This window comes from Anomalospiza imberbis, chromosome Z (assembly GCF_031753505.1).
Source record: "Anomalospiza imberbis isolate Cuckoo-Finch-1a 21T00152 chromosome Z, ASM3175350v1, whole genome shotgun sequence".
In the NCBI taxonomy this organism is placed as follows: domain Eukaryota; kingdom Metazoa; phylum Chordata; class Aves; order Passeriformes; family Viduidae; genus Anomalospiza; species Anomalospiza imberbis.
Window position 1 is genome coordinate 25,707,754 of NC_089721.1, and position 19,367 is coordinate 25,727,120.

General features: G+C 39.8%; 1 long non-coding RNA gene across 1 annotated transcript; it reads right to left on the minus strand.

The window, feature by feature from the left end:
* Nucleotides 1-733: 733 nt before the first annotated feature.
* On the minus strand, nt 734-18,571 carry LOC137465507 (uncharacterized). The gene is made up of 2 exons (XR_010994668.1): nt 18,530-18,571; nt 734-839 (listed from the first exon to the last, which is right to left on the minus strand). It is a non-coding gene; the product is annotated as an uncharacterized lncRNA (long non-coding RNA).
* Nucleotides 18,572-19,367: the final 796 nt, after the last annotated feature.

The window sequence follows — 19,367 nt, forward strand, 5'->3', positions numbered from 1 at the left end:
ATTTATCAGCCTGAAACCACAGCTAGAGTTTGTTAAGCAGCAGACAGATATGCACTGGGTAGTGGCCCAAGAGACTAGAAAGAGTGATGAGAGGAGGGAGGCTGTGAGAAGGCATGCTGTTTGCATTTGTCGCCACCACCTCCTCTGAAAACCTCTCCAGCTGATATGACACATCCCTCTTTCATGCTGCAGGCAGAGGAGGTTACAGGGTGACTGGTCTGTGAAGTTCTACCCAGCTGTAACAGGGAGATCTGGCTTCAGACAATCACCCCAAAAAGAGGTGATATGAAAACTATGCATCCTCTGCTATCTCTAGTAAAGTCCAATCCTGCCCTTGGATTGATATGTTCCTTGTGTATTTATCTAATCTCCCTCACTGAAAGGAATGATAAGATTGCAACATTTGTAAAACCTCTAGGATGTAGTTTCTTCAGTCAGCATAAACCAAGAGCATCTTTGTCCAGCTTTATGCAAACAACATTCATCCTTAGGTCAAAAAAAACCCAAAAAAAAAAAATCCTTGCAGAGTAATATATTGGAATAAGCAGTCCAAACTACTCATTATATCCAAGAATAGGTGAAATAAAAAAATGGTTGATACATTTAAAATGCTCTATCCCTTATGCAGAGGGTCTGAATCTGGGCAAACTAAGCCTCTCTCACCCCAGGCCCTATATGAGTCTAGCACTACGGCTGTTTCCATATGTCCCTCTATGGGGTGGATGACACTCAGCTTTTGAAAGGTTAGGCAGTTTTCTACCTGAATGTGTCTAGGCTGCTTTTATAGCTCTATCAAGTCCTGTACTTCTGCCAGCAGCTGTACTGTGGTTTATGCATACCTCGTAATTGACAGGATTTAATGTAAAAATTATTAATGGCGGTATAGAATAGTTATGAATAAGTTTCTAAGTGGCTACATTTGGCTATGAGCTGCTGTGGAGTCTATTTTTTTTTTCAGTTAGACTTCAGGAAAATATTACTTGGCAAATGAACTAGAATGTTCTGTGACCACAGTTCAAATATGCTGGTTTTCCTAAAAATATTCAGGACATCCAATTATATTCCCAAATATTCCAGTTCATTTGCAAGACTAGAGATATAGTAGAAAGTATCCAAGACTAGATTGCTCTGATCATATGCTTCCATGAATTGATCTGTGAAGTGAAACTCAACTCACCGAGGCTGTCAGCAGAATTTCTCACAGTTTGCCAGTCTTTTTTCCATAGTGACCTTTTCCTAGCTGTTTCATTATATCTTGTATTTTATCTTGTATCTTTGTATGTGTGTGAAAAAGGGTTTTTTTTCCACAGGGAAAGCTACAACTCTGATATTATTACTCATCATGGGTAAAAGTTGCCTAGGCTTATGTTTTAATATACATTAATAAAACAATAAAACATTATTAATGTTTGTTATTTAAGATTAGTTTAGTGAATGCAAGTATTCACTGCAATATTTCAGCTAAGAGGGACAAATTCAATTTTATTGTCTTTCTCTTTGTTTTCCCCACACCAACAAAAGATTTAAAATATTTTTAAAAATTAAAATCCTATTTCAAAAATCTTTTCTCTAAACCCTTTCAGAACCAGTAGAAAAATATGTATTATGATTTTAAGTCCTCCCATCTAGATGCCATTTTCTTTTTGAGGGGGTGTAGGATTTTTGTGGACTTCAGAAAGTGGAAAGCCAAAGCAATTTAGACTAGAAACTCAATAAAGCAGCTGGTTGCAAGCCCTAAATACCCCTCAGCTCTTATAGTTCTAGAGAGATGTTTGACTATTAAGTAGGGTTGAAAAGTTCGAAGGAGGCACTATGTTATTTGATACTGTACAAATTACCATCCTAATTAATACTCCTATTTATTTGTGAAAGGTCCTAAAATGTAGTTTATAACATTTAACTCTTGTTTCTCTCTAAGATACCAGACAAGTAGCCCGCATAGCAGCCTCGAGCTTACTGGGGAACTGTCCAGTGTCCTTTTTAGGTGGCTGTTACTTGACCCCCACTTTTTAGTAAGTGCAATATTGTTCTTTTGGATAACTGGTGCTCTGTCAGCCTTGCAGAGCTCAGCTGGCATCCTGCTTGTGATTTGCATGACTTTTTTTTGCTAAATTACGTCCTTCATCTATTTCTCCAAGGCTGTGCTGTTCTGATCTGCTGTCCTTAAGAGTAAAATATTGTTCTGTTCTACTATCCTTATCAAGTGAATAAAATGCTGTTCTGTTTTACTTTCTACTGTCCTTATCACCTCAAAGTTATTTAAATGTTGGGGTCTGTGTGTGTGCTCCTAATTTATTATAGGCCCTAATCTCTGCTGGAATGTCAGAGAACAACATTGCTGCAGCAACTGTAATGAAGGACAGTGGTTGCACATGCAGGTTTGGTGCTGCTGCAGGCACTTGAGCCCTTGTATCCTAGCCACTCTGCCAGCTCTGGCACTCTCTGCATCCCTCCCTTTGCTGCATGTGTCAGGGGCTCTGCTTCATGGCCAGTTATGAAATTAGGTGCTTTTCAGGTGGGTTTGCAGCAATGTAAATGCTTTGCTCTTGAGAAACCTGAACTGGTGCTTTGTTAAAGAGACCTGCAGTTGTCAAATTGGTATTTATATGCTAGATCTCAAGTGAGTTCTTGCTTCTTATATTTTTTATATGTCTTCCTGCAGCTTGGTGTGCCACATGTCTTGATTATCTGTGTGCCAGAATCCTAATGAAACACAGGTAACCTAATGACAATGCTAATGGCCAGCCTTTTATTTGTGAGCCCATCTGATTTTAGCATTGCACAACACCTTTGAATTTATCCAGGACTGCAGTGAATGAATTGTATGACTATTTAATTTATTTCTATTTTAAAATTCAGATCTACAGAGGGTTAAAGAAGTAAAAAAAAACAGTTCTGAATATGGGTGCATATCTGGTTACCATGTGTCCTGGTTTAGGACAAATTAGGGGAAAATCTCCAAAGGAGCCCCTTAAAGGAAACAAACCTCCACAACTCCTCCCCCCTCACCCACCACCGGGTTCGGGAGGAATTTCTTCGGAGGATAAGTGGAAAAAACTTGTTTATTAAGCAAGAACAAAAAACACTCCCCAACACAAGAAAAGCAGCCTGAGATGACAACAAATGTTTTCACCAGTCCAAGAGAGGCCAAACAGCTTGGGCAGTCTGCTGAGGAGAGTGCTGAGCTTCTCTGTAATGCAGACTCCGGAGGAGTTCCTTGACGTTCCCGAATCAAGGTCCGAAGCAGGTCCGATGTCTTCAGGGAAGGGGAGGAAGGAAGGAAGGGAAAAACAAAAATAGAAAAATGGCAAAATAAGGCAAGCAAAGAAAAAACAAAAAGAAGCAAGAGAGCAGAGCAAGCGAAGCGGGGCTACAGCTAGCAGCAGCAAGCCAGAGCAAGCAGCCCGGGGGAGGGACACGGCTATAGACAAAACAAACGGAGAGCACAGGAATACACGATTGGGATACAAAGCATGAAAATGTCCTGTCACCCCAGGACACCATGGCAGGACAAATTGGTGAAGGGAGAGCAGTGGATGTTGTCTGTTGTGACTTCAGCAAGGCTTTTGACACTGTTTCCCACAACATCCTTGCAGGTAAGCTCAGGAAATGTGGGTTAAAGGAGTGGATGGTGAGGTGGATCGAGAACTGGCTGAATGGCAGAGTTCAGAGGCTCATGATCAGCAGAGCATAATCCACCTAGAGACCAACAGTCAGTGGCATTCTCTGGGATCAATACTGGAACCAGTCTTGTTCAACTTGTTTATCAATGACCCAGATGAAGGGATAGAATGTACCCTCAGCAAGTTTGCTGATGGCGCTAAACTGAAGGAGTGGCTGATCCACCTGAAGGCTCTGCTGCCGATCTGTGGGACCTTGATAGGCTAGAGAGTTGGGCAGAGAGAAACTTAAAGAGTTCAGCAAGGGCAGGTGTCATGTCCTGCAGCTGGGCAGGAACAGCCCCAAGTGCCAGCACAGGCCAGGGGTTGTTCCTACAGAGCAGCTCTGTGGAGAAGGACCTGGGACTCTTGGTGCATCACAAGCTGTCCATGAGCTGGCAGTGCCCCTGTGGCCAGGAGGGCCAAGGGTATCGCGGGGTGAATCAGGAAGAGCATGGCCAGAAGGTCGAGGGAGTTGTGCCCCTACTTGGCCCTGGAGAGGCTGCATCTGGAGTGCAGTGTCCAGTTCTGCTCCTCAGTAAAAGAGAGACAAGGAGCTTCTGGAGAGGGTCCAGCAGAGGATCACAAAGATAATTTGGGGTTTGGAGCATGTCTCTTATGAGGAAAGAATGCAGGAACTGGGCCTGTTTAGTCTGGAGAAGAGAAGACTGAGAGATATATAAATATCTGAAAGGTGCCAAGAGGATGGTGCCAGACTTTTTTCAGTGGTGCCCAGTAACAGGACAAGGACCAATGGCCATAAACTAAATCACAAGAATCTGCACCATTACATGAGGGAGAATTTCATGAGGGGTGTCAGAGCACTGGAACAGGCTGCCCTGGGAATTTGTGGAGTCTCCCTCTCTGGAGACATTCAAAACCCACCTGGATGAATTTCTGTGTAACCTGCTCTAGGTCACCCTGCCTGGGCAGGGTGTTGGATAATGTCCAGGTGTCCCTTTCAACTCTAACAATTATGTGATTCTGTATTTCTCGGATGTATTGCTTTTATCATCATTGGATGTTTGCAAATTCTGCACTACTTAGCAACCACCAGAGTCTATGAGAGTGTGAAAAATTAAAAATATCCTTATGTGATACTCACCTGCACAGACATGTATGAACATAACAATGTCAGCTTGGGGACAGGGATATGTGATGTCAGGGTGCAAGCTCTGACTGGCAGCAATTTTCTGTTGAAAACCCTTAGGGCAAGATGTGCTTTATGCCAGCAAATTGATGCATCTATCAGAACTATTGCTTTACTCAAAATATGGTTTTGGCACTTCTTTGCAAATAATTGTCTCTGTGTTGGACATAATTTAGTATACTTCCACTCATGCAGGTAATGAATTCTTGAAATAATTTGCTGTGAAACTGCTTCTAATATTTTCTGTAGACCTGAGGAGTTACAGTAGTGAGTGCTCAAAGTGACACATTAGAGTCAGGCCTTCTTACATATAATATTGTCTAGCTTTATTATATTGCAATATATTATGTTATATTTTATTTTCTGGACAGAGTGTAGCTCAGACACTGAGGATGAAAAACTACCCAGACTGAGAAGCATGGTTTTGCTACATTGTATCATGGCCCTGTGACAAGAGATCCCTTGTAATCTACAGGCCTGTGGTGCATGTTTAGAAGTGAAATATTATCTTTGCAGTATTTTAATTTGAAGTTAAATATTCAAATTAGTGTAAAGAAGTCTCCCTACAGCAAATGTCAGGATCATTCTGATTTTCTTTATCAGAAGTGCAACAGAAATGTCTCCATTTTGTAACCCTACATAGAATAGCTGAATGACCCCAAAATGCCACAACATTTCACTTTGATAAGGTGGCCCTAGTGATGTGACATGAAGCATTAAGGCATTTTGGATTAATAGGAAACATTTAAAAATCATATTTTTTTGACCCATGTGAAGAAAAATAAGGTTTCCAGAGTAAACAATGAGTTGTACTTAAAAATGGAAGTTTTCACACCTTTGCTCTAACTCATTTTAGTGTGTAGTATTCATGAAAAGACTGTATACTTAAAGAGGAACTGATGGAAAATCTGATCTGATTTTTTTGTTAGACCTCTTAACCTTCTTCACAGCACTTCAGAAGCTTTGCTGCTAGCCAAATCCAGACAGTACAGAGCAAAAGGATATAACAAGTAAGTTCACTATAGCCAGTTTCAGTGGCATCACTGATTTTGGGGCTGGATCAGGGCTGGTTCTTATTTTTTCTGAATAGCTCGAATTCATAGGAAATTTGACACCATTCAATAGATAGATATAAGAACAAAATCAGTTTCCCATGCAAAAAGAAATTTAAGAACATTTCTATCCAGAATCCTAAGGAAAGTAGAAGCTTGTTGGCCAAAGACAAGACATGAGAGATTTCTGCCAGAAAAGAAGTAGCAATAATTTGTTTTTCAATTCAAACACAACTCTAAACTCATCTGGGGTTTAGAAATCTTAGAAAATTTGTGGTGTATCTGGAGAAGCTAGAAAAAAGTCAAAACATATTCTAGGACATGATAAAAAGGCTTTGTGGATTTAAAGGAGTGATATCTTTGTTATCTTCTTTACAGTATAGTAATATTTTTTAGGATAAGTATGTCTGTCATGCTTAATTAAATTTTCTTACAAACATAAAACTGACCAAATTATGCTTCACTGGGGGAAATTCAGAAAGAAGCCTGTAAACTCAACAAAATAGCCTATAAAATCAGCTGAATCAATTCAGATTTGTCTACCAGTAATTTAGAGCAGAGGTTGAGTACAGTTGGCTCCAACCTATGTAAAGTGACAATGTGGAAACATAGGAAACCAAAGTCTCACCAAATCAATAGAGTGACTCACAAAATATTGCCATTGAATCATGATTCTCTAAGCAGGCTACTCACTGTAAAAGAAATTCTCTCTAGCCTTGTGTCAATACAGAAACAGTGTTTTTAGTAAAGTAAAAACAGTGTTTTTACTTTAATTCCTCTTGCACTGACCTCAATGTTAAAACAGGTTTCTGAGGTAGAAACCCAGGATATTTCTTGAGGTCACTTTTTTTTCTCTAGGACTTGTACAGCCTTTCCTTTGTGTATATACCTGTTTTTTTAACTTCCATGTATTTTCAGGAAGTGATATCATATGAACATGCTGGTAAAATTAGCCTGGAGCTTTTACTACATTTATATACAACAAAAGAAATCTTTGTCAGTAATTACTTGTAAATGTATTATTGGTCCCTTGTAATTGTGTAGCCAATGATCATGGCAGAAAAACAATAATTTTATGTAGTTATGACCAAATACCAGTACAACCCTCATATGATCAATAATCAGTGTAATAAAGCTGGCTTATTGTTCTAGCATTAAAAGGTCCCAGTATATACTTGAAGCTTTTGTTAGCTGGAGCTGTGTTTCAGCTTAATATAATTTCTGGCAATACTGAGTTAATAAAAAATTACTGGCTTTCATATGATGCACATATGCTGGAATGGACAGTCTCTGGTTTTCAGGCTGTCTCATTAGTAAAGCTGGCTTCTTCAAAAATTACTTGGATTTTAATAAATCTCAGTTCCTGTGTGTATTCTTTTCTCCAGAGAACTTTCAAAAAATATCTGGCACATACAGTGTATCACCATTTTTTTTCCAATCGAGTGAAATGGGATTTTATTTACTGGAATGTATGAAAGAGGCTACTTTGAAACATATATGTGCCATATTTAAGACAAATAATATTGGTTATAGAAGAGTTTGGTTGTTTGTGGAACTTTAGGATCTAAGCTTGAATTTTATGCTCACGTATTTCTTTTTCTGTAATGCAAGGATATTTTCTGGTAGTGGGTAACACTCAATTTTGATAAATTTAGCCCTACATTGAAAGTTTTTTCAAATTCCCAGGGCAAATCTAGATTTATTTTTCGTGGGGAAAGCTAACAGATGATTTAATTTATGCTTTCCATGCTTTACAATGCTCAAAGAGGACTGATGGTGAGTACAGTAGCACAGACTGGATTTTCCAGAGAGACCAGTCCCTGAGCACAGCTGCCCTGCTGCTTTCCCATGCCCAGAAGCTACCAGCATGAGCACTGCTATGTGGCAGCTCTCTGGGCTTCCAAGCACAAAAGCTGCTGGGAGTTGGGCAGTCCTCACCAGCAGTGTCCACAGAAGGTTTGCAACAGAGAGGACAAGCAGTTTCTGTAAATGGACAGCTGTGCAGCCTGTGCAGCCTATTTTTACAAAGTCTCTGCCAGCTCCCAAAAGAAATTACACAATCCAATTATTTGGGTCCAAGCCCACCTCTCCACTCCTGCTTAATTTAAAACTTCTCTTCTACCGCCACATTGGTCTTTGACCATGGTTACTAGCCTGTGTTCTTCCACAGGTGAAGTAGGCATAATAATGTATTTGAATCAGCTTGAGAAGGAGGCATATGTATGAGAGACTGTAATTTTGTAGTGACACTAAATAAATAATGAAAATGTGATAAAATATAATTCCACCTGTCTTTTGTGACTTCATTAGAGCCAGGAGTTCACTTTGCATATCTCCCCACATGACATACCACAGGGTCACTTGCAGGAAGAGATATAGGGTAGGAAATGACATCTGCAGAGCTCCTCAGTGAGATTGACTGCAGAGGAAGCTCTCAAAACCAGCAATTTCACCTCTGGAAGGCTTTTCCTTCCTGGCAGATCCTTGCCCAGGAGGAACAAGAGAGATACATACCTAAAGGCAGCCATATGCAGGTGGCAATATAAATTGGACTAGACTGTATTAATATATCACTGCTAAAATTTAAGAAAAAAGTAGTGTGTTTACAGATGCAGGATAGCTGCATAATGGCCAAAGTGGGAACATTCTACATCATTTGACAGTTACTTTTTCCTTTCTCAACCTACTGCTCAGTTTAGCAGCATGAAGCAACATGCATGCAAACAGAAGTTTGCCTGACAAAGTTTGTTCACAGTACAGTATTCCATGCAGGAATATCATGTCAATCAGAAGAATATTACTGTCTTGCTATTCTTATATACAGTGAGGAGGTTTCAGTACTTTCATTTAGGTCCCCTCCAAAACATTCTCAACCCTGAAAACCACTGCTGCCTTTTATACTCTATAATAGAATGAAAACAAGAAATGAGGGAGGCATGTAAGAATGTGCTTGCAGTTAATGACCCTACACACATGCTGAAAATTAAATGTACACTTCATGTTTTCCTGGATGTGGGCCAGAGAAGGCAGCTTGCAGGATGAAGTCACTATTGAGTACAGTGTACAGCTCACAGCACACTGCAGGGATCTTTTTCTCCACTGCCATATAGCAGCTTTAAAGGAAAAGACTGGAGTCTTCCTTCAGTGCACTGGTGTTTTACACAAAAGGAAAGCATGATCTTTGAAGGGGTTTTATGTCATGACTCTTGAAAAGAGTCACAGGGACTCTGATAATAGCAGTAAATTGACTTGCCCTGATCTCATGGGCAAGCACAGGTAACACCTACATCCTGTATAGAAAAAGAGCAAATGGAGATCCAGCTATGCTTGTCAATTCTGTACTGCTTTTCAGTGTTTCTGCATTTCTTGGTTTTATTGTGTCAGTAAAATGACACACAAATGGTCAATGACAGAAACTTGTGCCCTTTGCTGTACTCCTCTCATCCTTCATTGGGCAATAAAAGTAGAGAAAATTGGCCTACCCTTTCCAGAAACATTGTAAACAATTAATAAGGAAATGTGGGCATTTCTTGCTCAAAATGGAAACCTAGTTGACTTTGAGATTCTTTCTTGTTGATACGAAAAAATAAAATAGTTTTGTTAATTTAATCTGTTCCCTCCCCAGGACAAAAAAGAAAAAGCCACAACAAAAAATCAAGCCAACAAAAAAAAAAAAACAAAACAAAACAAAACAAAAAAAAAACCTCAACCAAAATCACGCAGCATTTTTGCTTTTGATTTAATTTGCTTTCCCTGAATTACTATTTCAATGCATTATGGATTATGTGAAGCATGAGATTTTGAGAACTTGTGTATATGAGAGATCAATCAGAAGATTGATCTTGCCCAGTGCTTCTTTGGTTTACTCCTTTGTGCATAGTCATTCTCATTTACCACAGACTGTAGGCCCACAGAACATAATGCATGGTAAGGAACAATGAGATCATGTGCACAATGCTATTGTGCAGAGGGACAAAACAGCACAAAAGAAAGGGACAAAAGAAAATATATGAGGTTGGTATTACCTTTTGGACACATCTGTTAACTTTGGGTGTATTAACCAATTCAACCAAATCCTAACTAGGATCAGGCAGTGGGAAGGACACACTGAACAGCTGCAGAGTTGAAGCTAGACTCAAGTTCAGGCAGCTGTGCAATGTACAGCAAATACAAGTAAGATCAATAGGAAAACAGGGATGGAGAGGAAGCATGCCTATTATTGGTAATTTAAGCAAACACAAGTAGACCATGTCCACTACAACAAAAAATCATGTCACTTCTATTTACAGTGCCTATATAGAAATTGCCTCTGAAAAAGCAAGTCCCAGAAGCAGAGGAGCAGCTATGATACAGAACAAAACCCTTAAGACAAAAATAACCCAAAGTGCTGCCCTGCAATCTTGATGAGCACCAAGGGTTACCCTTCCCTGTCTTTGTTCAACTGCAATGCCCTATCACCTGCCTCAAGGAAACCTATCTTTGTAAAATCCAACTTCCTTCTCCTGTAATCCTAAGGATTCAGAGAAGCGAGGGGTAATCTTACATAAAACAAAGTTCTTCAGACTACAATCAATTTTCTTAAATGAAATGTACTCCAAGGACATTCTCTGTGATTAGCAGGAAGAGGCTGCAGAGCAAGTGATGTTCCAGTTTTTCTTTTAGTCTGATCTATCAGAATGGAAATCAACATAATTACATGTTAATAAAGCATCTCAGTCTGTAGCTGCAAGGCCAGGGCAATGCACTTCTACCATCTGAATACACATTGTTAAATTATTTTCCCACCTTCCCCATCCAATTGCTCAAGTGTGCTGGTGCTCATTTTTAAATAAGCTTGTATATGTTTCTTGTCTTAAACTCCAGAGCTTCAATTCACATGTTTCTTTACTCTCCTCTGCTGCTATATCATTTGTGTCAGGGACTAGCCTGTGGACAGTGACCAACTCCAATAGCTGAAAGCCTCACTCTGGCTTTAAGCCTGCTGGCTTAGGCGCCAAGCATGGATCAATTGCAGACTTGGCACTGTCCTCTGGATGAAGTGGGAAAGTACTTAAACTTTGTTTCCCTTAAAAAAACTAAAGATATAGGAAGAAAATAAATGGAAAGGAAAAAAATAAAGAGGGAAAATAGTAGGGAAAATAAGTTTGGGTATTTATATTTTATGCATTGTATGGATGGTTGAGGTGGGAGTAGAAATGTCTGTCATTTTCTGGACACAAGAGGCTTTCTTTTTGGTGTTACCTGTTGTAGGACTGTACTATAGCTACAGAATGGGTCAAGCTTTGTCCTTGGTGATATTTTCCCAGCTTTGTTAACTGGCTCTTCCTTTTCTTGTTTACAGTTAGTTTCAAAATGCAAGCAGCAGTTCATTTTCTTACCTGTCCTTTAGCCCTGCACAAGTCCCTCATTATCAAGTGGCACTGGAGAAGAAGATTTTAACAAGTGTTTAAAATCTCCCATTAATATCTTTGCTTTTGTGTATTTTTATGCCAGACTAGCTGTTTCTCAAGACCCCACAGAACTGCATGAAGGAGGTGCTACAGTGATGATATAATTACCGAGGGAGGACAGATGGAAGGGGAAAACTTAAATCCCTAATCTTCCCTTTGCATGTGGCTTTCACCATGTTTAATTTTTCAACCTATTTTTTTTCTGTCCTTAAATACTTTAAAATCATAAACAAATAAAGATTAGAAAAGTCAAACAGTCTGAGTCAGCCTCTGTGTTAACATAATGGCTACTTTCATAATATAAAATATTATTTCTAAATAAGGCAAAGATGAGGTCTGACCACATAAGCCAGAGCAATAAAAAGAAAAAATATCATTGCTGTCATTGGTATGTTCTAGGGAACTTTATCACCATATAGCAAGGGTTTGAGGTAAGGGACAGTTCCTGAGACACACAACTGAAATTGGTCAGCAGCATAATGCTAGGCCCCCATGAACAGTCATTCAGTTAAATGAATTAGTTAAAGTTCTTCTCCCCAAGTCAGGCAGAAGTACACCCTTCCCTCTGAATATGGCCATGGGCAACATGAAATTGATGCCCATGAACTCAAAATTTAATAGCTAGTCCCCATTTTAGTCCTCTTTTTGTATTTTTGGCTAATAATTTTTCTCAAGAGCTTTTGCCATGTATCTTGTTTGACAACACTTGCTTTTCCTGGGGTAGGTCCTTTTCAATGCAATTGCAATCACCATAATCATACTGAATTCAAATTGTACTGTCCACCTTTATCAGCTAGAGATACAGATAGGGCAGAGTAGTTTTTTGTGGCCCATGAAAGCTCTGCAATCAGCTTCTATTTCTCTGTATCCAACACATCACTGTCTCTAGGTATTTCTTTGTCATCCCTCTCTTTAAGAGAGAAAACAAACTCTCTTTAAGATTCCTCAAAGGCTTTCTGAAGAACACAGATCTCACCTTAATGACAAATTTTTTGTTGTGGCAAGTATCAGTTACTAGATGCAAAAAACCCCAAACAATGGCATTCTTCTCTGTGGTGCTTACACAGCAACGTGCAGAACCAAACTGTACGTACTGATTGTTATACTGTTCCTCATACCCTGGCACTATTTTTCACAAACATAACAGAAATATTTGCCATTAATATTCATTGGCAAAGTATTTGATTATATGAGAAGATTTTTCCACAGATGGTAAATGAAGTAAGAGGAAATCAGATCTTGCTTTGGAAATCATACAGCCCCAAACCTGGGGGGATGGAGCTGCAGCGTTTGTCCCAGCTATGGGAGACTGTGCCTGTGGAGCTCCCTTGTTTAAATGTCAGCAACACATTGTTGATTAGCACCTGCTCCCCATGTTCAAGTGGGACATTGTGAGTTTATAGATCATAATGTTTCCTCAGGTGCAAGAACTGAGGTGGTGTGTTTGCACAGTTATTGTTAAGCTGGGAATGAAATTAATTCAAATGACTTGTGAATCTCCAGGGAGGCAGGAAATGGGAAGTACCAATTTCCATGAGGTAGAGTATACTTGGCCAAAATGGGTTCTTGGTTACACCTCAGATTTTATCAGTTCCAGCACCCTGCAGAGATGGGAGTGGAATCAGGATCTGTCCCAGAGTCTATTTGCCTCAGCTTGTGTCCCAGTATGAAATATCATTTGCTTCCCTTGCTTTCTCCCCCTGCAAATTTTCTCCTCTTCTGTTTTAATTCCAGCTAACTTATTTTTGGCCTGTGTACAGTAGGAAGCTATCCAGACTTTTTCCACAGACTTTATTCTCTACACTGGCAATCACAGCTGTCATGACTTCATAACTATGAAACAGTACTGCAGGCGGGGGTAACAGGCCCTGAATTGTATTCGTCTGGCAGGAGATATAAAGTGGCAAATGCAACCTGTGTAATTCTTGACCACATGCTGTGTTATTGCAGAAAAACACTTTTATCATGCACACAAATCACTTCACTTCTTTTTTTTTTTTTTCCTTTTCCTTATTTCATTTCGCTTTAGCTCAGAAGGTCAGTATTTTCAACACACTCTAACTACTAAAGAAAAAATGTGCTCAAAATAAAGTCCATAAATAAGAATTGGTTATACTGACTCGAGCTGAATACATGTAGTAACAAGCTGGTCCTCTAAAGGCCATGGCAAAGCTCCCACTGGCTTTATTTGGGCCACAAGTTCATTCCTAACCTTCATTTTCTCTGAATTAAATGTGATGCTGGTACTATACTTTGACAAAGGACACACGAGGACGTACTTATACAGTGGTATTATTATATTTTTCTGTTTACAGTGGAAACAGTCAGAAAATAATAATTTGCAGAACTTATAGTTAAATATACTGCTGGGTTTTTTTTCTTACAGTTTCCTGGATGTTAACCTATGATAAAAGTAATAATAACCAATAATGGCAAAAGGATCAGAAGTACTCCACCCACAGTAATTAACTGTACCACCACAGGGGGCAAAATGAACACTGAAATACTTCTCATTTGCTGACATGCTACAGCTCTGAGTTAAACGAGAATGAGCAGTTTTCAAATTATGGAAGTAAATGTATCTATCAAAAATAAGTATTTTTGCTTTTTCATTTGTATAGCTATAGTTAGCAAAAAAAAATTCACTTTAAAAATTTTACTGTTGCAATGACCCAAGTCTGTAGACAAAAGTCCTTTGGAATATTTCTTTAAAATATTTATTTTAGATTACAATTCCCTTGACTGAGGAAACCTTTTGCAGCTATAACATGCTAATTGTACAGTTACTGAAGAACATACGTAACAGCAAGGTTGAGGTTTTACAGGCTCCACAATAATGTCCAACCTATTAAACATCAAGCAACAGCATGCTTCTTTGCTTAACCACATAACTCTCCAGGGAGAAGTCATAAAATATAGCCCTGTACAACATGTCATCCACAGGGCTACAGTGAGTTTTTGGATTACACTCTACCTGATTAACACTGATGTCTAATATCTGCTTACAGTGTTAGTGCAGATGTAACCAGTGTAAGAAGATGCATTCAATTCCTTTACTATGAATACAGAGTGAATCAGCTCAAAAGGGTAATACTTGTGAAGCCAGACCTAAGATTGTTTATCAATACTAAAATCAAGTAATCCCAGGTTTGGCTGTTTTTTAAGAACTTACTAGAAGAATCACCAACAACACAGACCATAATGAAAAATCCCTTACTAGACAGGAACAACAGAAGTGAAGACAAAGAGCAGACTTGAGGATTCAGAGGCAAAAGATGCTTTGGTTCAGGTCATAGCCAGGCAACCCAGCCACTAGTGCAAAGAACAGAAATGAGAATGAATGGAAGAATCATAGTCTGTGATTTCCTTTATCTTCATCTTCTAAATTGCTCATCTGGAATCAACAAGCAAAATCTCAAGCCAGATCACAGACTATGTCTTGCAGTATTGGGGTGGTAAAGGTAAGTACAGTAAGATATCACAGAATCACAGAATCAATCACATTGGAAAAGATCACCCAGTTCAAGTCCAACCTATGACCCAACACCAACTTGTCACCTAGACTATGGCATTGAGTACCACATCCAGTCTTTCTTACATACGTCCAGATATGGCAACTCCATGACCTCCCTGGGCAGCCTATTCCAGTGCCCAGTCACCCCTTCTGTGAAGACCTTCTTCCAAATGTCCAACCTAAACCTCCCCTGGTGCAGCTTAAGACTGTTTCCTCTTGAACTGTCACTGGTTGCCTGGGAGAAGAGACCAAGCCCCACCTGGCTGCACCCTCCTTTCATGCAGCTGTGGAGAGCAATAAGGTCTCCCCTGAGCCTCCTCTTATCCAGGCTAAACAACTCCAGCTCCCTCAGCTGCTCCTTGTAGGACTTCACCAGCCTTGTTGCCCTTCTCTGGATATGCTCCAGCATCTCAACATCCTTCCTAAATTGAGGGATGCAGAACTGGACACAGCAGTCAAGGTATAGCCTTACCAGTGCTGAGTTCAGGGGAAGAATCACTTCCCTGGTCCTCCTGGCCACATTATTCCTGATACAGGCCAGAATGCCACTGGCCTTCTTGGCCACTGGACTCACTGTTAGCTCATGTTCAGTCCACTGTCAATCAGTACCCCCAGGTCCCTTTCTGCCTGGCTTCTGTCCACCTACTCTGACCCCAGCCTGTAATGTTACAAAGGGGTTATAGTGGCCAAAGCACAGGGCCCAAAACTTGGTCTTGTTGAACCTCATATTGCTAGACTTGGCCCATCAATCCAGCCTGTCCAGGTCCCTTTGCAGAGTCCTCGTACCCTCCAGCAGATTGACATGCACACCCAGCTTGGTGTCATCTGCAAATTTGCTAATGATAGACTTGATCCCCTCATCCATATACCCCCAGGAAGGACAGATTACCCTAATGTTCTGCAGTTCAGCATGTGAAAAACAGTTACTTCTCAAAGCCTTCCTCTGAAATGAGCTTTGGATACTGTATACCATGGTCTGGACACCCAACGATGTACATTTTCTATAAAAACAAGATTATGTGGAAATTCTTTACTAAATTAGGAGTACTGTCTCTTGACAAAGAGGCTTTTCTGATGCCAATCCTGTTTTCATTTAATCAGTTCAGAGAAAACAAAAAGCTAGACTGATCACCTTGACAGGAGCAAGTCTTGTCTTAACTGGTGCACATGCACTTATTCTAACAAAAACACGTTTCAAGTTTCTGCAGGTCAACCAGCTGATTTCCTTTCTTCTTTCCAATAGACTGCAGTGCGTTCTAAGAAATATTACCTGGAACTCTGCAGAACTGGTGTCTGCAGCCACTATTGGTGAGCTAAGAAATTTAGAGCTGAAGCAACCAGATACCTCAACCTATACACTCACCTACATGACACATACCCCATGGCACCTTTTGACATGGAAGACAGGGAGGTAATTTGAAAAAAACATTACAGCTTCACCAAAGGCAAGTCCTGCCTGACCAATGCAGCAGCCTTCTATGATGGAACCACATCAATGGACAAGGCAAGTGTTACACATGTAATTTATCTGGACTTCTGTAAGGCCTTTGACATGGTCCCCAACAACATCCTTCTCTCTAGATTTGAGAGGGAGAGAATTGATCAGTGGACTATTAGATGGATAAGAAAGTGACTATGTGACATCCAGAGGGTAGTGGTCAATGGCTCAGAGTCCCAACAGACATCAGTGACAAGTGGGGTCCCCCAGGGGTCTGTATTAGAACCTGTGTTATTTAATATCTTCATTAATGACATAGGCATATGGATCAAGCACACCCTCAGCAAATTTGCAGGTGACACCAAGCTGAATGGTGCTTTTTATATTAGGCAACTGTACTGTCCCTTTGCTTTTTTACAGCAGAATGTCAAAGAAATTAGATGTGGAAAAATGTCTTCCTCACCTTCCCAACCACCTGACTATTTCTGAAACTCCTTCCTCCTTGTCTGCAATCTGGGTTTTATTCCAGCCTTTTACACTTAATGCATATTCTGTATTAAGTCAAAAACCAGAGATCACCAGTCTCTGGTTTATTTCCTCCTCCTAATGTAGCAGTTGATTGCTGGTAGTTAAAATCTCCCATTACTGCCACTTGGCCTCTTTTACATGCTTTTTTTTATTTGTACAGTCATTTCACAGAAGATAAATCACAAATTAGTAAATCCACAGCACTGATAGCACAGTGTTCTTTACTGGATCATCAGTATGAGAAACGAGATGTATGTCTGTAAGTCTGTCCCTGTGCTGCTTCTGCCGCCTTGTTAGCAGAAGGATACAGCAGCGGGAGGAAGCCATTCGAAAGTCTGCCTAAATGTGTTGATTATCTATTTTGTATTACTTTGTATTTACTGGCACATAGCTCTTAAGGTATGATTGGTACTACCCCTCGTTTTTTTTAAATACATTTTCATATATTTTAGTTGCATTTTGTTGGGTGCCTGTTTCCAGGCACTGACTTCTGAAAAGACAACTTTTATTATGAAAATACTATCGGCATTCCAATGAGGAAAGGCTGTGAGAGTTACAGTTATTCAGCCTGGAAGACTGAAGGCTCCAGGGAGACCTGCTTGTGACCTTTCAGTACTGGAAGGGGGTTTATGGGAAAGAGAGGGACAGGCTTTTTAGCAGGGCCTGGAGCAATATGACAAGGGGTGATGGTTTTAAACTGACACAGAGTAGATTTATACCACATAAAAGGAAGAAATTTTTACTATAAGGTGAGCCTTTTAATTTGATACAGCACCATCAAGGATAATGTGTAAAAAAAAAAAAAGTCCATGAATAAACAAAACTGTGTGCTCTGCCGAGTAGAATTTTCAGTTATTTGTAATGTATATCTCTGTGCTATAATACAAGAAGACGGCTTCCCAGCAACATTAAGCTTTCAACAAAACTGCTTGTCATCAAGTTTCCCTTAATTTAATTTTGTTTCAAAGTTTTCATTTGTTATGCCACCTGGCTTTTCCTATCTCTTCTACCAGCTTCCAGAGAACCCAAACCTATAACAAGGTTCTGTTGCCTGCAAGATATCAGGTTGTCTTAAATTCAGCTGCTTTCTCTGCTGATCAAGAGCATTCTGTAAGAGATACTAATACAGTTAAAAACCCAATGATTCCACTTTGATGAGTTTGGTAGATATTGTGGAAATGTCAGTCTGACAGCATTCCATAGCAGTATGTACATGACTGGGATCCTCATAAGGGAGCCCAGATATATGGGAAAGTCTCCCTATATACATGGGTTTGCTCTAATTCAAATGTGGCTTGTCTAGGTTTAATTTCATATATCACACCAGCCTCAGAGGAAAAAAAACTGCCCTGAATCAAACAATAAAATCTTTGCAGAGAGAGCAAAAAGGCCTATTACCACTCAGTGGGAAGTATGCAGGGTTCCTGGGATGGGGTAATACAAAATAATTTAGGGAAGATAGGATGGTTTTGAAAGGATCCCAATTATATATTTTTTCAGAGATCTAATTATTTCTCAACTTTTGACATGTCTTAATATAAGGGCCTGGCAAGATGCAAAAGACAATATTCAAAGCCCCAAAATTTGTGTGGTTTTAGCTCTGCAGAGCTTCTGTGAATACCGAGAAAGCACTATGTGCACCCACCATCCTTTGTTCACTAAATACTTAGGGAGGCCGAAGATGTTACTGATTACTAGCATGAATATTTGTTCTGTAATAATATTACACAGAAATTACTTCCTAGATGCTGCACAAGAAAGTGTATTGACTCTCTGCATAACACCCATATTGAAGTTAGGCTAGGATGGATGGATAGCATGAGAAGGATCAGACAGGGAAGCTGGCATTATGAAGAGCAAAGCAGTTGTATTTAGCTCTTCCATATATATCTTCACCCATTTGTGTCACTAAATATTGTGAATCAGATGACATTAACTTTTGGAGGTGAAGAACATAAACCCTGGGCTTTACACACAAAGTCTGTATTGCTGTTGCTGTCTCTGGAACTGGGAAAATGGCATGGGTGTTAAAGTGGATGTGGACACCAACACTTATGTGTCTGGGGCATAACCATAGGCGCAGGGCTGGTCTGTATATTCAGAGCAAGACACAGACATACAGAGCACAGCCAGAAGGACTTGATGGTCATTTCATCCCAGGATGCAGAAACCTTGCAAAAGGATAAATGATTGCTAGGTACATGAAATTCCCAACTAATCTATCTACAAATAAAAGTAATTTATTATGCCTTGACGATAATGTAAGAGCCACATGATATTGTATCCATGGATAAAAAGCAATTGCTTCATCTCTAAGGCTGGTGTCCTGGGTTGCTCTAAAAGATCTGATCAGGAATGTGGTATGGTAACTTGAGGATATAATAGGTCCCCTGTGAAGCAAGTATTCAAGTATTTTTCTTAAAAGCTCATCTCAGCAGGCTACAATCACCAAAAAATCTTAACACATAGTACTTCGGAACATAAGGTATGCTCTATGGTGTTTGCCTCAGGACAGACACCTTCCATAACGGAGCCACTGTGTAACCAGACGTCCAAAAGAAGAAATTATTATCCAC